Source organism: Protopterus annectens, chromosome 4.part0 (assembly GCF_019279795.1).
Source record: "Protopterus annectens isolate FY-2018-M chromosome 4.part0, PAN1.0, whole genome shotgun sequence".
In the NCBI taxonomy this organism is placed as follows: domain Eukaryota; kingdom Metazoa; phylum Chordata; order Ceratodontiformes; family Protopteridae; genus Protopterus; species Protopterus annectens.
The window spans coordinates 483,654,372-483,677,123 of NC_056733.1; positions in this window are offsets into that span (position 1 = coordinate 483,654,372).

Below are 22,752 nucleotides of genomic sequence, written 5' to 3' on the forward strand. Positions count from 1 at the left end.
GTCACAGCACTGACATCAATGTCCTCCATACTGAGGAGGGCATTTCTGGGTGTGCAGCTTGGCCGTAGACCACTGGCCATGAGCTGTATTATCCTGTGTGTTCTCCAGGCTTGTAGTGTAGGGTGGTAGGTCTATCATTCCAGCCGTGCCTGCAGTGAGCACTGTGGGGGTGGTAGGTGCCTTTGCCAAACCCTTGAAGACCGGGGGCGACAGCTACCAGCCATACCATGCGAAGGGGCATGGCGTGCCAAGCATGTCATCCCAGGTAAGAGGAATCCGGATCCCCCTCAGACTGACACCGGTAACCAGGCACATTATCAAGGGTGACCACATTGAGCCAGTATAGTGGCATCATACTTGATGAGGGTGGGATACTGCCCAGGGTCAGGGACATGCCGGCCTGGGCTACACAATCTGAGTGGCCCTCTATGTCTCCTGTAATGTATCCCAGGGTGGTATGCCACCAGTCGTTGACACCAGCATGGGCAATGACCGCGTCATACCTGTACATGCTGCGGAGTGACCTGAGCGCGTGTGTTATGTGGCATATTCCAGCGGCCGGCAGGCAGCCTACTGTGATCATTCCCTTGTTCAGTATGGTGGGTAGGACGTCGGTGTGTCTGGCAGTGGCGTCATCCATTACAGGTGTGTCTGGCAGTGTGTTTGTCGCCTTTTGGGCTCTGCCAGGTTAGCACACTGACATTGAGAACTATGTGTTGCATGTCCTATGTCTTGTGGAGGCAGTAGCTTGTGTGTCTGCTTCAGAGGGCTCGTTAGGTTCGTGACATGTCCTACAGTGCCTCCAGGTATGTCTTAGTGTGTTCATGTGTCTGATCAGCATTTGCGATAGTCACATGTGACACTGGGTATGTGGTGTGCATTGTGTCCTTCCCCTCCCGCGTGGTCTTGCCGGTCATGGTTGGAGAGAGCACAGCCCCCTGTCTGGCTATATAGTTGCGTCTGTCACATGTATTATGTTCATTGGGGGAGGTGCGGCTTGTCCGTGTCCATGAGGCACCTGTAACAGTGGCCAGGACGCCCAGATTCACCATCTGAACAGGAGAGGTCACTAGCAATTGACCCGTCGACATGCCGGAGGATGTGAATGCATTTGCTGTGTAACCGGGTCAGAAGGCACCTATAGGGAAGTGGGCACAAGGATTCTAGGACAGTGTAGTACTCCATTTAGTATACATGTACTTTATCTATGTGGGAATACTATGGGAGCAGGTGCAGAGCTTTTCTGATGTAGAGAACAGACAGTTGGGATTGCAAGAAGAGAGGTCATACACATAAACCTGCGGAGCACGGAGCTGGATACAGTGTAACGTTGCTTACACGGTACATGACACACATGTCCACACATATACTGCACCTGACGCCTGTGGTCGGTGCCACAGGCTACAGTGGACAGAGACATCACATACATGGCATGACACAGTACAGGTATGGTGACATTCTGCAGGTGTCGATGCGCGGTGTGCTGGCTACTGACCACAGGTGTCACCTGTCAGCTGTGGTGCACAGTGTTCGACAGTCGGATGCTGTACGGTAGGAGTATTCCGCATTCATGGGCGTACACCTCTATGGCACACACACCATTGTGTGCAGATGGGGACACCTGTATGTGTGGTCGGCACCCTCACAAGACAATGCACCGACGTGCCATGTCACAGGGGGTGGTCTTGCACAGATGGCCAGTAAGGCTCACAGGTATGGAAATGACAGGGCTGTACAATGCAGCACCACTACGGGATGGTCACCCTGTGTGGTCAGTGTCCAGTCACAACCATATCTGCATACACCCTCTCAACAGGCAGCAGACATACACATGTCGACACACTGACATGGTGGTGGCCACACATGTCTACACGGAGGGATGACGTGTTGCATGTACTACACCATCCACATCGGTGCACCCCACACTGAGGTAGGTACAGAGCTCTACCATGGTGTACAGTGATGTGTGGCACGTGGCACATAGTTCTCCCGATCTGTGGCATACATGGGCAGACGTTCGTGCACACATGTTGGTGCTAGGAATGCCACACCCGCTACATGGGATTTGTGCAGGCGTGCAGCGGTATGTGGTGCATCCTGCGTACTACCACTGTATCTGGCAGCTGTGCCAATATCTGCACTTGGGTGGTGGTAGGGGTTACAGTGGCAATGTGACATATGATCGAACCCGCATGGCCGATGGGTATGCATCATGGCAGCGCTGTCATGTAAAGGCGACATAGCGGACTGTATGCACATGGCAGTGTAGGACGGTGTGTGACACACCTGTGACCAGCACCTGCACACATGCATGTGGACAGGTGTTTAAACAAATGGTGTACACACAGACTGCCATGCGTGCTGTTACTATGCCACCATATGACGGCCCCCATGATGGGTATGCATGAGGGAGGGGGTTGCAACTGTGTTACGGACACCAGACACCACCCCAGCATGGCTGCACCGTGCACAGTACACGTGTCACATGTATCCCCTGTTGCCATGTGTGTATGCATTGCTACGTTGTGACATGTGTGTCAACATGCATGGTACATGGACTGTGCTTTGGTATCACAGCTGTCACAGGCAAACTGTACAAGGGTATGTGTCCCTGTGAACACTGCCACACCCTGTAGGGGGTGCATACCACAGACATGTGTCTGCCTTCCCTTCGTGTGTGTATTACCGCGTACGCCTGTGCCATGCATGTGGTACATCACAGGCTTCGTATGTGTCCTGCGTGCAGTCTATGCACACAGCCTGGAAACCACATATGTGACATATCTGGACATTGTTTCACTGTGGTACAGCTGCAGTCATGTGTCATACCTAGGCCTGTGGCATGTGTGGAGCACGCCTGTCCGTGTATACCAGTACGGGTGGACTACATCACACCTGTGGGATCATTGATAGTACATGTGTACTCTGCATGACAGACGTACACTGCCACATAGTCTTCTGGACATATGTCACATGCAGTTTCTGGAACGGAGGCATACTGCTGCACCGACGACATGGTGCTGGCATAGCAGCTACAGTGTTCACTTCGGTGTGTACATGTTCAGCCTGCACCCGTGGCGCCTGTGCTGTCATCTGTGTGTGTACGTGTGACTGCATGTTTGTCCACCCTGCGCGTGTGTACGGGTTTACCTGGCCGTGACTTGCAGTGTGTGCACTCCGTCTGCATGCCGGATGGCGCGTAGCACATACTACGTGTGTGAGCATGGCCGGGTCGCTGTTGTGTGGCTGGACACACACGACGGTCCACAGTCTGCCCCCCATGCCATCGCCCCATGTGTATGCATGTCTGCACTGTGCCGATTCTAAGTGTCTGAGCATGCCCAGTACGCAGCTGTGTAGATGGACACACAGTACAGTGCACACCGCGCCCGACTGCATTGATACCCCGGGTGCATGCCTGTTTCCCCTTCGCAACTGCCACGTCTGTGGCATGGCTGGGTTGCTGTTGTGTGGCTGGACACACACGACGGTCCACAGTCTGCCTCCCATGCCGTCGCCCCATGTGTATGCAGTTTGCACTGTGCCGATTCTAAGTGTCTGAGCATGCCCAGTATGCAGCTGTGTAGATGGACACACAGTACAGTGCACACCGCGCCCGACTGCATTGATACCCCGGGTGCATGCCTGTTTCCCCTTCGCAACTGCCACGTCTGTGGCATGGCTGGGTTGCTGTTGTGTGGCTGGACACACGACGGTCCACAGTCTGCCTCCCATGCCGTCGCCCCATGTGTATGCATGTCTGCACTGTGCCGATTCTAAGTGTCTGAGCATGCCCAGTACACAGCTGTGTAGATGGACACACAGTACAGTGCACACCGCGCTTGACTGCATTGATACCCCGGGTGCATGCCTGTTTCCCCTTTGCAACTGCCACGTCTGTGGCATGGCCGGGTTGCTGTTGTGTGGCTGGACACACACGACGGTCCACAGTCTGCCTCCCATGCCGTCGCCCCATGTGTATGCATGTCTGCACTGTGCCGATTCTAAGTGTCTGAGCATGCCCAGTACGCAGCTGTGTAGATGGGCACACAGTACAGTGCACACCGCGGCCGACTGCGTTGATACCCCGTGAGCATGTCTGTCTCCCCTTTGCAACCGCTAGGTGTGAGAGGCATGGCCAGTACACCTGTCGGGGGTACACACGACCGTCGGCACCGATGTCTGCTACTAGTCGTGTAGCCATGGCCATTGACATCCTGCATAGCCATGGTGACCATCCAGGTGACTCATATGTGGCTGTCATGCCACATTGGCTGCCTGCATCCTGCACGCTGGATGCCCTCTCATAGGGTATACTGTCATGTGGTGCATCCCGTATTCATGTCGTGATGTACTGCTCCGTAGTTATTTGGTATTCCTGACTGCAGCACTACCGTGTTACTGTACGGCCACCTTGGGATGGTAACAGGCTGTGTGACTGCGCACTCTGTCTTCATTCCCTATCGGCCGCATTGCCTCTGCAGATGATACCACCCACCTAGGGGTATGCCTCCTGACAGTGCTGTGCTCAGTAATCCCGGTAGCGCGTTCTGTAAATGCTGCATGCTGTAGTGAGTTCATGTAGGTAGGCGTAGGTTCGACTCTTGGCCCTTTCGTGTGTGTGTGTGTGTGTGTGTGTGTGTGTGTGTGTTTCCAGCTGCCTCTGCAGATGAACATGCTTTTAGACGCTTCACAACACATACCTTGGCTATTGCCAGCTATTTTCTTACGGGTGATGTCACCCACCTAGAAGTATGCCTCTGACAGCGCAGTGCTCAGTAATCTAGGTAGCGCGTTCTGTAAATGCTTCATGCTGTAGTGAGTTCATGTAGGTAGGCGTAGGTTCGACTCCCGGCCCTTCCCTGTGTGTGTGTGTGTGTGTGTTTCCAGCTGCCTCTGCAGATGAACATGCTTTAGACGCGGCCGCACATACCTTGCCTATTGCTGGCTATTCTCTTACAGGTGATGTCACCCGCCTAGAAGTATGCCTCTGACAGCGCTGTGCTCAGTAATCTTGGTAGCGCATTCTGTAAATGCTTCATGCTGTAGTGAGTTCATGTAGGTAGGCGTAGGTTCGACTCCCGGCCCTTCCCTGTGTGTGTGTGTTTCCAGCTGCCTCTGGAGAGGTACATGCTTTTAGACGCTTCGCAACACATACCTTGCCTATTGCCGGCTATTCTCTTACGGGTGATGTCACCCGCCTAGAAGTAAGCCTCTGAAAGCACTGTGCTCAGTAATCTCGGTAGCGCGTTCTGTAAATGCTTCATGCTGTAGTGAGTTCATGTAGGTAGGCGTAGGTTCGACTCCCGGCCCTTCCCTGGGTGTGTGTGTTTCCAGCTGCCTCTGCAGATATACATGCTTTTAGATGCTTCGCAACACATACCTTGCCTATTGCCGGCTATTCTCTTACGGGTGATGTCACCCACCTAGAAGTAAGCCTCTGACAGCACTGTGCTCAGTAATCTCGGTAGCGCGTTCTGTAAATGCTTCATGCTGTAGTGAGTTCATGTAGGTAGGCGTAGGTTCGACTCTCGGCCCTTTCATGTGTGTGTGTGTGTTTCCAGCTGCCTCTGCAGATGAACATGCTTTTAGACGCTTCGCAACACATACCTTGGCTATTGCCAGCTATTCTCTTACGGGTGATGTCACCCGCCTAGAAGTATGCCTCTGACAGCGGTGTGCTCAGTAATCTCGGTAGCGCGTTCTGTAAATGCTTCATGCTGTAGTGAGTTCATGTAGGTAGGCGTAGGTTCGACTCCCGGCCCTTCCGTGTGTGTGTGTGTGTGTGTGTGTGTTTCCAGCTGCCTCTGCAGAGGTACATGCTTTTAGACGCTTCGCAACACATACCTTGCCTATTGCCGGCTATTCTCTTACGGGTGATGTTACCCGCCTAGAAGTAAGCCTCTGACAGCGCTGTGCTCAGTAATCTCGGTAGCGCATTCTGTAAATGCTTCATGCTGTAGTGAGTTCATGTAGGTAGGCGTAGGTTCGACTCTCGGCCCTTTTGTGTGTGTGTGTGTGTGTGTGTGTTTCCAGCTGCCTCTGCAGATGAACATGCTTTTAGATGCTTCACAACACATACCTTGCCTATTGCCGGCTATTCTCTTACGGGTGATGTCACCCGCCTAGAAGTAAGCCTCTGACAGCGCTGTGCTCAGTAATCTCGGTAGCGTGTTCTGTAAATGCTTCATGCTGTAGTGAGTTCATGTAGGTAGGCGTAGGTTCGACTGTCGGCCCTTTTGTGTGTGTGTGTGTGTGTGTGTGTGTGTGTGTGTGTGTGTGTGTGTGTGTGTGTGTGTGTTTCCAGCTGCCTCTGCAGATGAACATGCCTTTAGGCAGCCGCAACACATACCTTGGCTATTGCCAGCTATTCTCTTACGGGTGATGTCACCCGCCTAGAAGTATGCCTCTGACAGCGCTGTGCTCAGTAATCTCGGTAGCGCGTTCTGTAAATGCTTCATGCTGTAGTGAGTCCATGTAGGTAGGCGTAGGTTCGACTCCCGGCCCTTCCCTGGGTGTGTGTGTTTCCAGCTGCCTCTGCAGATATACATGCTTTTAGACGCTTCGCAACACATACCTTGCCTATTGCCGGCTATTCTCTTACGGGTGATGTCACCCGCCTAGAAGTAAGCCTCTGACAGCACTGTGCTCAGTAATCTCGGTAGCGCGTTCTGTAAATGCTTCATGCTGTAGTGAGTTCATGTAGGTAGGCGTAGGTTCGACTCTCGGCCCTTTCATGTGTGTGTGTGTGTTTCCAGCTGCCTCTACAGATGAACATGCTTTTAGACGCTTCGCAACACATACCTTGGCTATTGCCAGCTATTCTCTTATGGGTGATGTCACCCGCCTAGAAGTATGCCTCTGACAGCGGTGTGCTCAGTAATCTCGGTAGCGCGTTCTGTAAATGCTTCATGCTGTAGTGAGTTCATGTAGGTAGGCGTAGGTTCGACTCCCGGCCCTTCCGTGTGTGTGTGTGTGTGTGTGTGTGTTTCCAGCTGCCTCTGCAGAGGTACATGCTTTTAGACGCTTCGCAACACATACCTTGCCTATTGCCGGCTATTCTCTTACGGGTGATGTCACCCACCTAGAAGTATGCCTCTGACAGCGCTGTGCTCAGTAATCTCGGTAGCGCATTCTGTAAGTGCTTTATGCTCTAGGGTGTCCATGTAGGTAGGCGTAGGTTCGACTCCCGGCCCTTCCCTGTGTGTGTGTGTGTGTGTGTGTGTGTGTGTGTGTGTATTTCCAGCTGCCTCTGCAGATGAACATGCTTTTAGATGCTTCGCAACACATACCTTGGCTATTGCCAGCTATTCTCTTACGGGTGATGTCACCCGCCTAGATGTATGCCTCTGACAGCGCTGTGCTCAGTAATCTTGGTAGCGCGTTCTGTAAATGCTTCATGCTGTAGTGAGTTCATGTAGGTAGGCGTAGGTTCGGCTCCCGGCCCTTCCCTGTGTGTGTGTGTGTTTCCAGCTGCCTCTGCAGATGAACATGCTTTTAGACGGTTCGCAACACATACCTTGGCTATTAGCGGCCATTCCTTTACGGATGTTGTCACCCACCTGTACATGTGCCTCTGACGGTGGTGTGTTCGGTGGTCCACGTAGCGCATTCCATACCTGTGTCATACTTTTGTGCAGTTGGGTATGTGGGGGTGTGGTCAATCACCATGCCTGCCACATGTGTGTGTGTCCATGCTCCCAGCTGCATGGGTTCATAGGGTATGGCTTTAAGGTTTCCGCAGAACACTCATATCCTGCCGCCATCCCTGTGTTTGTGGATGGTGAGACGCAGCTCGTGTACTGCTTGTGTGCCTGCTGTGGTTGGCGACCTCCATAGTGTGTTCTCCACGTGCACCCTGCTATGGTGTGGTGGGGTGGTGCTGTGTACATTACACTCACGGGCTTGCCACATGTGTCCGTCTGTATCTCTGTCATTGTATATCTACGTACCTATGTTGTGCCCGTACTGCTGCTCTTGCATGGACAGCTGTCTTTCCCATGTATCGCATATTTGCATGGCTGACACATAGAACTGTGGTACGTTGCATATCCACACATTGTCCATGCACCGTCCGTAGTCCAGAACACCCTAAAGACATCTGCTGGATATCGTGGCAGACAGCTATCCTTGCTGTACTGACACTGTACCCATACACGCCATACACCTTGTGTGTAATTGCCTATTTATGGTGTGTGTATGTCTACCTGTGCTGTATGCATGGCCGTGTGTGTGTCCCGCTATAGCCATCTGTGCAGGTGTCGCCACTATGGGTAATCCTTGTAGACCGCTGTTTCATGTGCACGTCTGCACATACCTGCAGACCGTACTACCCCTCCGACGGCAGCGGCCTTAGATCGACTGCTGCCCTAGGCTGTAGGGCTCCATGGCGCCCACCACCACAACACATGGTGCCCCATCTTGGTATACCTACATGACACACCTACTAGACAGGTGGCCCTACTAGTGCGGCGCCCTGGGCAGCCGCAGGATTGGCGTATGCCTACGGCCGGCTATGAGCACATCACAAGGCATACGAATACATTCGGTGTTTTACGACGTCTAGGTTATAATACCAGAGGGGGGACCTCATCAGGTATGCTGTAGAATGCGGATTTATATGGATTATTAGGTGGAGGGTTGGCCACACACCAGGGCTGACCGATGGAACACTGATGAGGCCTCTTTTGAGAAGCAGGTGGATTAAACCCCCGTAACAGGAATGTAGTTTAGGTACAGATGTAGAGTTAGCAAAACACAAACCCACGCACGTTAAAGCTTGCACGGCACAAAGCAATACCAGGAAACAAACAAAGGCCAGCAATTCGGTTCCAAAAGCTTTATTGGCAGTAAAATAGGTGCTAAAGTTACACCATATTACTCCCTATAATACAGCAACATATATCTCGAAACCTCAAACTAGTTTCGGTAAGACACCTTCATCAGTGAGGAAAAATAGAGAAAACACATTCACCAATGGAAAAACTCCATATATATACACAGCAATAGCCAATAACAAATGGATTTCACTTAACATACACAATTAGTATTTAGAATGTGCAGCATATAAAACATTGTTTAGTGAATTACACTTCCCAATAAAATCAGTATCCTGAATGGGATGTTTATAAATATTCAAAGCATAAATGTGCAACAAAGATGTATAGTATATATATCTAGATGTAGCCATCTAGATAAAAAATACTATGTATTTTTTATATATAATGGTTCTTATAGATGGTCATTCAGTCCTGGTGGAAATAAGGCCCCCAGGTGTATTATCCAGTATTTTTCTTTATGGCTGAGAATGCTCTGCCAACCCAACTGATTGTGTCTGTTCCCCTGAATCTTATCAATAACCGTAAACATAAATTTGGCAGATTTATGTTTGATAGAATGTTGGTATAGGGCATTACTAACTTTCTGGTTATGAATATCACTACGATGTTCACCTATTCTAATTCTTAGGGAACGTGAAGTTTTACCTACATAAAAAGCATGACAATGGCATGTAGCCAAATAAATCACCCAACTAGATGAACAATTAGCGAAGATGCGGGTATCAAATATCTTGCTTGTATTTGCACTTGAAAATTGTTTAATTTTGTTAACATTACCACAAGAGGAGCAATGACCACAGGAAGCGTCCCCAATAATTCATCTCCTGAAATGGTCAATTGCCTGTAAGTAGCACCCCCACTGTCCCGATGTTTATAATGGGAGAATAATGTGCCTAAAGTTTTGCCCCTCCTGTAGGAAATGGAACATTGTTTGGTCAATGTATGACGAAAATAGTCATTAGCCAATAATATATTCCAGTTATTGTTCAGTATGTTTCTAACTAGTTGATGATTTTTCCCAAAAGTGGTAATGAATCTAATGGTTTCGTCTGTAGTAACATCCTTCTTTTTGTATTGTAATAAACCACGTCTGTCATGTTGATCTGTCCACACCCTTGCTCTGGATATATCCATATTTGAATAACCTCTATCCAAAAATCTCTTATTCAAATCCTGTTTAGCCTCCTCATAATCCATCATTGAAGAGTTGATACGTTTCATACGTAAATATTGTGATTTAGGAATGTTGCGGATGGTGTGACGTGGGTGCATGCTGGAAGAGTGGAGTAGTGTGTTGAATTGTGGATATTTCCTGTGTATTTTGGTGTTTAGAGTATTGTCTTCATTACGATATATCGTAACATCCAAAAAGTCAATAGTTGACTTATGATATGTTATAGAGAATTCAATACCCCAAATATTATTGTTCAAATGTTCAACAAATTCCAGCAAATAATCTGCGTCCGCACGCCACACCATCCAACAATCATCCAGGTAACGCCTCCAAATGTCCATCTCAACCAAATAGATGTTATGTAGGGGATCGTAAATAAGACATTCTTCCAAATAAGCCATAAATAAGTCGGCATATATTGGGGCAAAGGAGGCTCCCATGGCTGTACCTCTCAATTGCCAATAACAATCACCCTGAAAGAAAAAAACATTCTTGTTGAGGACATGCTCAGACATACATACTAATAAGGTGTTAAATCCTGGTGGATAGAGTTCGGCTTTTTTAAGCCAATAGTCTAAAGCTTGCAAACCAGCCCAGTGTGGGATACTGGTATACAAAGATTTCACATCTAAAGTACACATAAACCAATCAGGATCAAGTTGAGTGTCAGCAATGATGTTAAGAAATTCAGTTGTATCCTGTATACAGGCTCTAACCATGGGCAACAATGGCTTCAGGTATTGCGTTAAAAATACAGATAGAGGTTCTGTAAGGGATCCATGACCAGACACAATGGGTCTACCTGGGGGATGAGTAATGGATTTATGAATTTTAGGTAACAGATATAAAATCTGTTTTTGAGGGTCGCTAACTTGAAGATGTTGGGCCGTCTTTTGTGAAATAATTCCTTCTTGTAAGGCCTCATTGAGAAACTGGTCAATATCCTGTTTAAATCGAAGAGTGGGATCCATCCCCATGTGCATGTAGCAGTTGGTGTCAGACAATTGTTTAAGTCCTTCCTGTACATAATAATCAGTATTGAGAACCACTACTGCTCCCCCTTTATCAGCTTGAAGGATAACAATTTTATGGTTCTGTCTTAATTCAGAAAGTGCTTGTCTCTCCATAGAGATAATGTTATCCTGGGCTATGTTGGTATCATACTGGGGAAAATGTAGGTCCTTCAATACTGCTTGTTGGAAGATCCCTACATGTTTGTTCATGGGGGGTTGAAATGTTGATTTTTTAAAAATAAAGTCAGTAGATCTTTGAGTGGAAGAATGATCCTGATCAGAGAAAAACATTTTTAAATTAAGTTTTCTACAAAATTCTATCACATCAACAGAAATTGAATAATGGTCAGAGAAAAAACTAGGGACAAAACCCATTCCTTTATTGAGAATACAATGTTGATCTTGTGTAAGCACATGGTCCGACAGATTTAAAACATTGTCAAAAGATTCAACTATTGGTTCAACAGTGCCTGAACTAGTCCTGTCATAGAATCTGTGTTGATTTCTATTCTTGTGTTTCCTCCCCCCTTGGGGTTGTCTACCATACCTAAAGGGAACTTCGGTTGGGTTTTCTTTTTGAGTGGTGAGTGAACCATAATACCTCCCTCGCTGTCAGTATAAGATGACTCCTCCCCTGATGTACTGGTGTAACTCTGGTCACTTTGTTTTAAAATAGACCTTGGTCTTTTCTTAGACCTTCCTCTACTCACACCTGATCCCGAATCCTTAAATCGCATCGTATGACTTTCCTAGCTGACGTTGATATTGTGCCATTGGTATGTGTTCCACAGGTCACCCATTTGTTCCGCGGTATGGAAGCGTGTGATCCCCATTTTGGTGCTGGCAGAGTGAGTGCTGTGTACGCCGGTATTCGCACAGCGGTCTGGCTTTGTATGGGGAGTATCTACTGTAGTCCCTATCTGTATTTCCTGTGTTATGCCTCACTGCAGCTGTGTGATTCCACCAGGTTTGCAGTTATGGGTGCCATCTTGGTCCTACGCTTGTCCATCCCTAGTGATTGCCTACTGGACACTGGTATGGAGCAGTACACATTTCACACCTGCATTTAGCATTAGCCGGTGGATGCTTTGCACAATTAGTGGGGAGTAAGGCACGTGCTACTCCCACATCCCTCCCACGGTGCGGGACAAAGTATTATCTGCCAAACAACACCGAGCCCCGTTTCTGCATACCCAGGATCCCATGGCTGCAACCCTCGACGGTACCCATTACACACCCGTCATGTGTGCGGGAATGGGATGTGGATGCACCTCTATGGACTCTACAATCTGGGAATGTCTGTTCATATGTCCTGCATTCCGTGGACAGTTGTCATCAACCTTGAACACACTGGGGGTGCATATGTCTGGCTGTACCGTAGTCACGGCTGTCAGTTCTTCTGGGTCTCTCGATCGCAGCTGGTTGACATTGCGTACGGATGAATGTTTGGGGTCCTACTATGAACACCATTGTGCATATGTACAGTGTAGACCTTGTTGGAGTGTGTCCATCTGGCCAGTGGGTTCGACTGCTGCTGTATGTTCCCCAATCGCGGATGTCTGCTTGCTACCCATATTATGTAGTGCTAAGTTAACCAGGTTATTCTAAACTGAAACCGGATGGTGTAAATCCAATGATGCAGGCTAGGAAATGCTTTAACTAATCCTCAGATATCCCATTAGGAAATGTCCACCACTGTATTGTCAAAATGACACAACCAAAACATGTAGATCCTATTAATTCATTGAAGGATGTTCTTTATATGCGTGAACCCCATAGTTTAAGGATCCTATGACTTTCCTAGTTGACGTTGTTGGTGTGCCATTAGTATGTGTTCCGCAGGTCGCCCATGTGTTCCGCAGTATGGTAGCGAGTGATCCCCATTTTCTTGCTGACAGATTGAGTGCTGTGTACGCCGGTATTCGCACGGCGGTCTGACTTTGTATGTGGAGTCTCTACTGTAGTCCCTATCTGTATTCCCTGTGTTATGCCTTACTACAGCTGTGTAATTCCACCAGGTTTGCAGTTATGGGTGCCATCTTGGTCGTACATTTGTCCATCCTTGGGAAATGCCTACTGGACACTGGTATAGGGCTGCACCCATTTCACAGCTACATTTAGCATTTTGCGGTGGATGATTTTCATTATTGGTGGGGGGTAAGGCATGTGCTATACCCACATCCCTCCCACGGGGTGGGACAACGGATTATCTGCCAAACAACACCAAGCCCCATTTCTGCATACCCACGATCCCATGGCTGCTGCCCTCGACGGTACCCATTATACATTCTTCATGTGTGCAGGACTGAGATGTGGATGCACTTCTATGGACTCGGCCATATGGGTATTTCTGCTCATATGTCCTGCATTTCATGGACGCCTGTCATCAACCTTAAACACGCTGGTGGTGCATATGTCTAACTGTGCCATAGTCACGGCTGTTACGCCTTCAGCGTCGCTTCCTCCATCACGTTTATATTGCATAGGGTTAAGTTTTTGGGTCCTACAATGGACACCGATATGCATATGTAAAGTGTAGAACCTGTTGCACTGTGTCCATCTGGCCAGTGGGTTTGACTGCTGCTGTATGTTCCCCAATCGCGGATGTGTGTTTGACTACACATATTATGTAGTGCTACGACATCCAGGTCATTCAAACCTGAAACCGAATGGTGTACATCCACAGATGCAGGTTAGCAACTGCTTTACATAATCCTCAGAAGTCACAATAGGAAATATCCGCCACTGTATTGTCATAATAACACCACCATAACATGTGGATCCTATTGATTCATTGAAGGATGTTCTTTATATGTGGGTACGCCATAGCTTAACCATCCTATAACCTTCCTAGTTGACGTTGTTGGTGTGCCATTACTATGTGTTCCGCAGATCGTCCATTTGTTCCGCAGTATGGAAGCGAGTGATCCCCATTTTCTTGCTGGCAGATTGAGTGCTGTCTACGCCGGTATTCGCACGCCGGTCTGGCTTTGTATGGGGGGTGTGTACTGTGGTCCCTATCTATATTTTCTGTGTTATGCCTTACTGCAGCTGTGGAATTACAATGGGTTTGCAGTTATGGCTGACCATCTTGGTCGTACGTTTGTCCGTCCATGGGAATTGCCTACTGGACACTGGTATAGGGCTGTACACATTTCACAGCTGCATTTAGCATTCTCCGGTGGATGATTTGCATTATTAGTGGGGAGTAATGCATGTGCTATACCCACATCCCTCCCACGGGGCGGGACGACGGATTATCTGCCAATCAACACTGAGCCCCATTTCTGCATACCCACGATCCCATGTCTGCAACCCTCGACGGTACCCATTGCACATCCTTCATGTGTGCGGGAATGGGATGTGGACGCACGTCTATGGACTTGGCAATCTGGGGAGTCCTATTCATATGTCCTGCATTTCATGGACACTTGTCATCAACCTTGAACACGCTGGTGGTGCACATATCTAGCTGTGCCGTAGTCACGGCTGTCAGTTCTTCTGGGTCTCTCGATCGCAGCCGGTTCACATTGCGTACGGATTAATTTTTAGGGTCCTACAATGGACATCAATGTGCATATGTAAAGTGTAGAACTTATTGGACTGTGTCCATCTGGCCAGTGGGCTTGACTGCTGCTGTATGTTCGGCAATCACGGATGTCTGTTTGAGTACCCATATTATGTAGTGCTACGTAAACCGGGTTTTTCTACACTGAACCCAAATGGTGTTATTCCAATGATGCAGGCTAACAATTGCTTCAACTAATCCGCAGATATCCCATTAGGACATTCCCGCCTCTGAATTGTCAAATTAACATGACCAAAACATGTAGGTCCTATTAATTCATTGAAGGATGTTCTTTATATGTGGGTACGCCATAGCTTCACCATCCTATAACCTTCCTAGTTGACGTTGTTGGTGTGCCATTAGTATGTGTTCCGCAGGTCGCCGATTTGTTCCGCGGTATGGAAGCGAGTGATCCCCATTCTCTTCTGGCAGATTGAGTGCTGTGTACGCCAGTATTCGCACGGCGGTCTGACTTTGTATGTGGAGTCTCTACTGTAGTCCCTATCTGTATTCCCTGTGTTATGCCTTACTACAGCTGTGTGATTCCACCAGGTTTGCAGTTATGGGTGCCATCTTGGCCGTACATTTGTCCATCCATGGGAACTGCCTAATGGACACTGGTATAGGGCTGTACACATTTCACAGCTGCATTTTGCATTCTCCGGTGGATGATTTGCATTATTAGTGCGGAGTAACGCATATGCTATACCCACATCCCTCACACGGGGCGGGACAACGGATCATCTGCCAATCAACACTGAGACCCATTTCTGCATACCCACGATCCCATGGCTGCAACCCTCGACGGTACCCATTGCACATCCTCCATGTGTGCGGGAATGGGATGTGGACGCACTTCTATGGACTCGACAATCTGGGGATTTCTGTTCATATGTCCTGCATTTCATGGACAGTTGTCATCAACCTTGGACACGCTGGTGGTGCATATATGTAGCTGTGCCGTAGTCACAGCTGTCACTTCATCTGGGTCTCCCGATCGCAGCAGGTTGACAGTGCGTACGGATAAATTTTTGGGTCCTACAATGGACACCAATGTGCATATGTAAAGTGTAGAACTTGTTGGACTGTGTCCATCTGGCCAGTGAGTTTGACTGCTGCTGTATGTTCAGCAATCACGGATGTCTGTTTGAGTACCCATATTATGTAGTGCTACGTAAACCGGGTTTTTCTACACTGAACCCAAATGGTGTAATTCCAATGATGCAGGCTAACAATTGCTTTAACTAATCCGCAGATGTCCCATTAGGACATTCCGCCTCTGTATTGTCAAATTAACACGACCAAAACATGTAGGTCCTATTAATTCATTGAAGGATGTTCTTTATATGTGGGTACGCCATAGCTTAACCATCCTATAACCTTCCTAGTTGACATTGTTGGTGTGCCATTAGTATGTGTTCCTTGAGGTCGCCGATTTGTTCAGCGGTATGGAAGCGAGTGATCCCCATTCTCTTTCTGGCAGATTGAGTGCTGTGTATTCGCATGGTGGTCTGACTTTGTATGTGGAGTCTCTACTGTAGTCCCTATCTGTATTCCCTGTGTTATGCCTTACTACAGCTGTGTGATTCCACCAGGTTTGCAGTTATGGGTGCCATCCTGGCCGTACGTTTGTCCATCCATGGGAACTGCCTAATGGACACTGGTATAGGGCTGTACACATTTCACAGCTGCATTTTGCATTCTCCGGTGGATGATTTGCATTATTAGTGTGGAGTAACGCATATGCTATACCCACATCCCTCACACGGGGCGGGACAACGGATCATCTGCCAATCAACACCGAGACCCATTTCTGCATACCCACGATCCCATGGCTGCAACCCTCGACGGTACCCATTGCACATCCTCCATGTGTGCGGGAATGGGATGTGGACGCACTTCTATGGACTCGACAATCTGGGGATTTCTGTTCATATGTCCTGCATTTCATGGACAGTTGTCCTCAACCTTGAACACGCTGTTGGTGCATATATGTAGCTGTGCCGTAGTCACAGCTGTCACTTCATCTGGGTCTCTCGATCGCAGCTGGTTGACATTGCGTACGGATAAATTTTTGGGTCCTACAATGGACACAAAAGTGCATATGTAAAGTGTAGAACATGTTGGACTGTGTCCATCTGGCCAGTGGTTTTGACTGCTGCTGTATGTTCCCCAATCGCGGATGTGTGTTTGACTACCCATATTATGTAGTGCTACGAACCCATGTTTTACTACGATTAACTCAAATGGTGTTAATCTAATGCTGCAGGTTGGCAACTGCTTTAAGTAATCCTCAGAAGTCCCAGTAGGAGATATACGCCACTGTATTGTCAATATAACACAGCCAGAACATGTAGAACCTATTAATTCATTGAAGGATGTTCTTTATAAGTGGGAACGCCAGTGTTTCAGCATCCTATGACCTTCCTAGTTGACGTTGTTGGTGTGCCATTGGTATGTGTTCCACAGGTCGCCCATTTGTTCCGCAGTATGGCAGCGAGTAATCCCCATGTTGTTGCCGGTAGATTGAGTGCTGTGTACGCTGGTATTCGCACGGCGGTCTGGATTTCTATGGGGAGTGTCTACTGTAGTTGCCATCTGCATTTCCTGTGTTAGGCTTTACTGCAGCTGTGTAATTCCACCGGGCTTGCAGGTATGGGTGCCATGATGGTCGTAGGCTTGTCCATCCATGGGAATTGCCTACTGGACACTGTTATGGCCTGTACACATTCCACACCTGCATTTAGCATTATCCGGTGGATGCTTTGCATTATTAGTGGGGAGTAGGTCATGTGCTACACCCACATCCCTCCCACGGGGCGGGACAATGGATTATCTGCCAAACAACACCGAGCCCCATTTCTGCATACCCAAGATTCCATGGCTGCAACCCTCGACAGTACCCATTACACATCCTTCATGTGTGCGGGACTGGGATGTGGACGCACATGTATGGACTCGTCGATCTGGGGATTTCTGTTAATATGTCCTGCATTTCATGGACACTTGTCATCAACCTTAAACACACTGGTGGTGCATATGTCTAACTGTGCCGTAGTCACGGCTATCGCATCATCTGGTGGTCGGTAACGGCTGGATGGAATTCTGTTAGGATGAATTTTTGGGTCCTACAATGGACACCAATGTGCATATGTAAAGTTAGATGTTGCTGGACTGTGTCCAACTGGCCAATGGTTTTGACTGCTGCTGTATGTTCCCCAATCACGGATGTCTGTTTGACTACCCATACTAAGTGGTGCTACGTAAACCAGGTGTTTTAGAACTGGGGACAAATGGTGTACATCCAAAGATGCAGGTCAGCAACTGCTTTAAATTAACCTCAGGCGTCCCAATAGGAAATATCCGTCACTGTATTTTCAACATAACACCACCAGAACATGTTGATCCCCTATGTATTCATTGAAGCATGTTCTCTTTATAGGTGGGAACGCATAGTTTACATATCCTAGTTGACGTTGTTGGTGTGCCATTAGTATGTGTTCCACTTCTGTTCCGCAGTATGGTAGCGAGTGATCCCCATTTTGTTGCTGGCAGATTGAGTGCTGTGTACGCCGGTGTTCGCACGGCGGTCTGACTTTGTATGGGGAATATCAACTGTAGTCCCTATGTGTATTTCCTGTGTTATGCCTTACTGCGGCTGTGTAATTCCACCTGGTTTGCAGTTGTGGGTGCCATCTTAGTCGTACGCTTGTCCATCCATGAGAATTGCCTACTGGACACTGGTATAGGGCTGTATACATTTCACACCTGCATTTAGCATTCTCCGGTGGATGCTTTGCATTATTAGTGGGGGGTAAGGCAGGTGCTACGCCCACATCCCTCCCACGGGGCGGGACAACGGATTACCTGCCAAACAACACCGAGCCCTGTCTCTACATACCCAGGATCCCTTGGCTGCAACACTCGACAGTACCCATTACACATCCTTCATGTGTGCGGGACTGGGATGTGGACGCACTTCTATGGACTCGGAACTCTGGGGATTTCTGTGCATATGTCCTGCATTTCATGGACACTTGTCATCAACCGTAACAACACTGGTGGTGCATATGTCTAGCCGTGCCGTAGTTACGGGTGTCGCTTCTGGTTGAACGATAACGGCTATATGATGTTCCATAGGTATCAATTTTTGGGTCCTACAATGGACACTAATGTGCATATGCAAAGTGTAGAACTTGTTGGACTGTGTCCATCTGGCGGGTGGTTTTGACTGAACTTCCTAGTTAACGTTGTTGGTGTGCCATTAGTATGTGTTCCACAGGTTGCCCATTTGTTCCGCAGCATGGCAGCGAGTAATCCCCATTTTGGTGCTGGCAGATTGAGTGCTGAGTACGCCGGTATTCGCACGGCGGTCCAACTTTGTATGGAGAGTGTCCACTGTAGTTCCCACCTGTATTTCCTGTGTTATGCATTCCTGCAGATGTGTAATTCCACCGGGTTTGCAGTTATGGGTGCCATCTTGGCCATACATTTGTCCGTCCATGGGTAATGCCTACTGGACACTGGTATAGGGCTGTACAAATTTCACAGCTGCATTTAGCATTCTCCGGTGGATGTTTTGCATTATTAGTGGGGAATAACGCATGTGCTATACCCACATCCCTCCCACGGGGCGGGACGATGGCTTATCTGCCAAATAACACCGAGCCCCGTTTCTGCATACCCAGGATCCCATGGCTGCAACAGTCGTCAGTACCCATTACAAATCCTTCATGTGTGCAGGACTGGGATGTGGACGAACTTCTATGGACTCGACAGTCTGGGGTTTTCTGTTCATATGTCCTGCATTTCATGGACACTTGTCATCAACATTAAACACGCTGGTGGTGCATATGTCTAGCTGTGCCATGGTCACGACTGTCGCTTCTCCTGGTTGGACGATGAAGGCTGGCAGGTACTCCATACGGGACAATTTTTGGGTCCTACAATGGACACCAATGTGCATATGTAAAGTGTAGAGCTTGTCGGACTGTGTCCATGTGGCCAGTGGTTTTGACTGCTGCTGTATGTTCCCCAATCGCGGATGTCTGCTTGACTACCCATAGTGTGTAGTGCTATGGAAACCAGGTTTTCCAAAGCTGGAACCAAATGGTGTACATCCAATGATGCAGGTTAACAACCGCTTTAAATAATCCCCAGAGGTCCCAGTAGGGAAGTATCGCCACTTTATTGTCGGAATGACACCGCCATAACAGGTAAATCACGAGCACTTTGGCCCGGTCTTACCGGCCATTTGCAAGTGTACTTAGCAGACACATATCAATAAATGTATGATAATACATATTGTAATACTGAAGTTAATCTATGTTATTTGGACAATGGATTCTGCTATTGACATACGATGCTGTGGGTGTTCCCGTTTACTATACACATGGCTTTCTCAAAGGCCGAATTCACAATTCTGAACACTACTGTGGTCTCCTTTAAGGACCCTGAGCCAGTGGTCAACATTACTCAAGCCACTGCATCACTTACATATGCCTTCTACCGGCACCTACAGGACTGCATGGATCAGGCATTCCCTTACCCAACTGTGGTTCATTGTACCAATGCCAAGCATCCAGTGTGGTGTACCCCAGCCATACACAAGCTGTACAACGAGAGGAGGTGCCTACTACAAGGCAGAGCAGACACCTTGTTAGGTATGACACCCTTGCTCATTATATGTGAAGAGCTACAGGCTGACATGACATAGTCCGGGGCAGGTTCCACAGATATATCTCCAGGGACTCGACAGACAATCATACGGCCTTCATTTGCTATGCTGGACACCTGGGAGGTAACTCCCAGATATGCTCTGACTGGGTTCACAATGATGTGGAGTTTACTGAACATACACACATTGCCAACATACGGGCTGACAGGTTCGGTGAAGACATCTCCACCCCCCCCCACATGGAGAGATGTCTGTACCAGCGGTTTGTGGTCCCCGAATGTTCTGTAACACACGGGTGGGACATGCTCTGTCCAAGGTAGTGAACACAGCATCCATGGTACCAGCTGGTGTCCCGACTGTGTACTCCGCGATCTCATTGAGGAATTAGACCCACAGTTGGGACAGCTGTTTATTCTTAGCCTCACCTCAGGTAACGTACCCAAGTTGTGGCGCACGGCGACTGTAGTCCCACTTCACAGGGCCAGTGCCTCCACTGACCTTGGTTATTACCGTGCCATTACCATGAGAAGACTTATCTGCAAAGACATGGGGAAGGAACATACCGCGGCCCGTAGATGACAACATAGGGGACCTGCATACTTTGCATCCAACCCAGTTTTGCTTGGTCAGGGGCGGTACATGCGTTTAAATCCTGGTTGACGTTTTAGGGACAGTCACCGAGGCCATTGTTGAGGGTCATGCAGTCCATACAGCCTACCTCGACCTGGCAAAGGGCTTCAACACAATACCCCCCTCGGGTATCATTGATAAACCCATCGGCTTGGATGTGAACATGTACATCGCAGGATGGGTTGCAAACTGGCTAGGTGACACGACCCACGTGGTCATAGTTGCTGGCAGCATGTCGGACTTACTGCCTGTCACAGGCGGTGTCCCACGGGGCTCTGCCCTGGGTCCACTCTTTTTCTACATCTACATTTCCACAGTACAAGCTCACACAGGGGTGTTATGGCTGACATTGTTTGTAGATGACTGCAAACCGGGTGCCATAGTGGGACGGACATCTGACACAGATATCCTTCAAAGGGGCCTCCCAGATATGGATATCTGCTGTCAGGGACATGGCCTACAGCTACATGCCAGGTGATGCATAGTCATACCCATCGGGAAAAACGAGGTCACCCCTGTCCGGCATATGGGTGGCAGTCCACTGAGCACAGGGGGAATTACCAGGGATCTGGGGACCCAGGTTGTCAGTCACCATTCGTTCGACACACACGTTGCTATCATGGTTCGGTAGAACTTCTACATTGCCCGTCTGATCGTGCAGGGATTCACATCTAGATCGGGGTAGGTCATCGTCTCCTTGTACTCATTACTCGTTACACCTATGATTGAGTACATTGCCCCATTCGGAAGGTATCTGACCCGACACCTACAGCGGCTGGGGAGGCCCCATAGGTTAATCGTCAGACAGATGCAGGGTGTCAGGGATTTGTGTTATGCTGCCCCACTTTAAGGACCCCTGCTCCATTCAGTCACATACCTCTTGTTCAGTGTTGACCTGTGCCTGACATACAAGGCCATGTCGACCCATATTTGATGACTATGCTTCACCTACTGGATCTACATCCCTCGGAACCACAAGGGCAGGTGACATGAACCTTGACATGGTCATTAATAGAATGTGTTGGAGTGACACATACATCACCCAGACACTCACTATGCTGTGGATCTACATCACAGTACATGTGAGGCAGAGAACCTTGCTAGCCTTGTTCGAGGGGGATCTTGTCCGTTGGATGGGGGATTGCAGATATACCCCAGGGATTACATCATTGTCACTGCTTGACAGAGGTACAGAAATATAATAGGCATTTATCTCCAGACCGGAGGGTTGGCAAAGGAAACCTAGCTATGGCCTAGGGTTATGGCTGCCCTTGGGTAGATAGCCTACTCTGTACCTATGGACCTATGAACCTATGTTCATAGTTTGTCCCATTCACACTTGTCTATCCCCTATCCTCTTTCTCATGTGTATATTTCTGTGGCATGTGATTGAACTCTGTATTACCTGCAGGTATGCTGTCTACAGTGCACATACGTCACGGTTGATTACAGTGTATCTGTGTACCTACCTCTGTGATACTGAGGACTACCACACATCCTTCACAGCATTACATGCATATGTCCATTCTATTATTCTTTGGCCTAAGGGGGGTGTTAAGGCAACGGTTACACGTGTCCCTGTTTGTGCGCGCGTCATGGTGGTCTTTGACCAGCCTCCGTTGCTGTCGTTGGATGGACGGTGGTGTTGGTGTGTGTTTGGCATGTGTTTTCACTGCCGGTACATCTGTGGGAGGTGGGGTTGGCACATGTTCCTCTTTGCAGGGGGCCCCATCCTGGACTTTTGTGTCATGCATCTACACTTGGCACATGCCATATGTCCTGTGCTATTCCCACAGTCGTGTATGCCTTCATGCATTACTACTGCGTGTTACTGGCTGTTTGTATGTGGT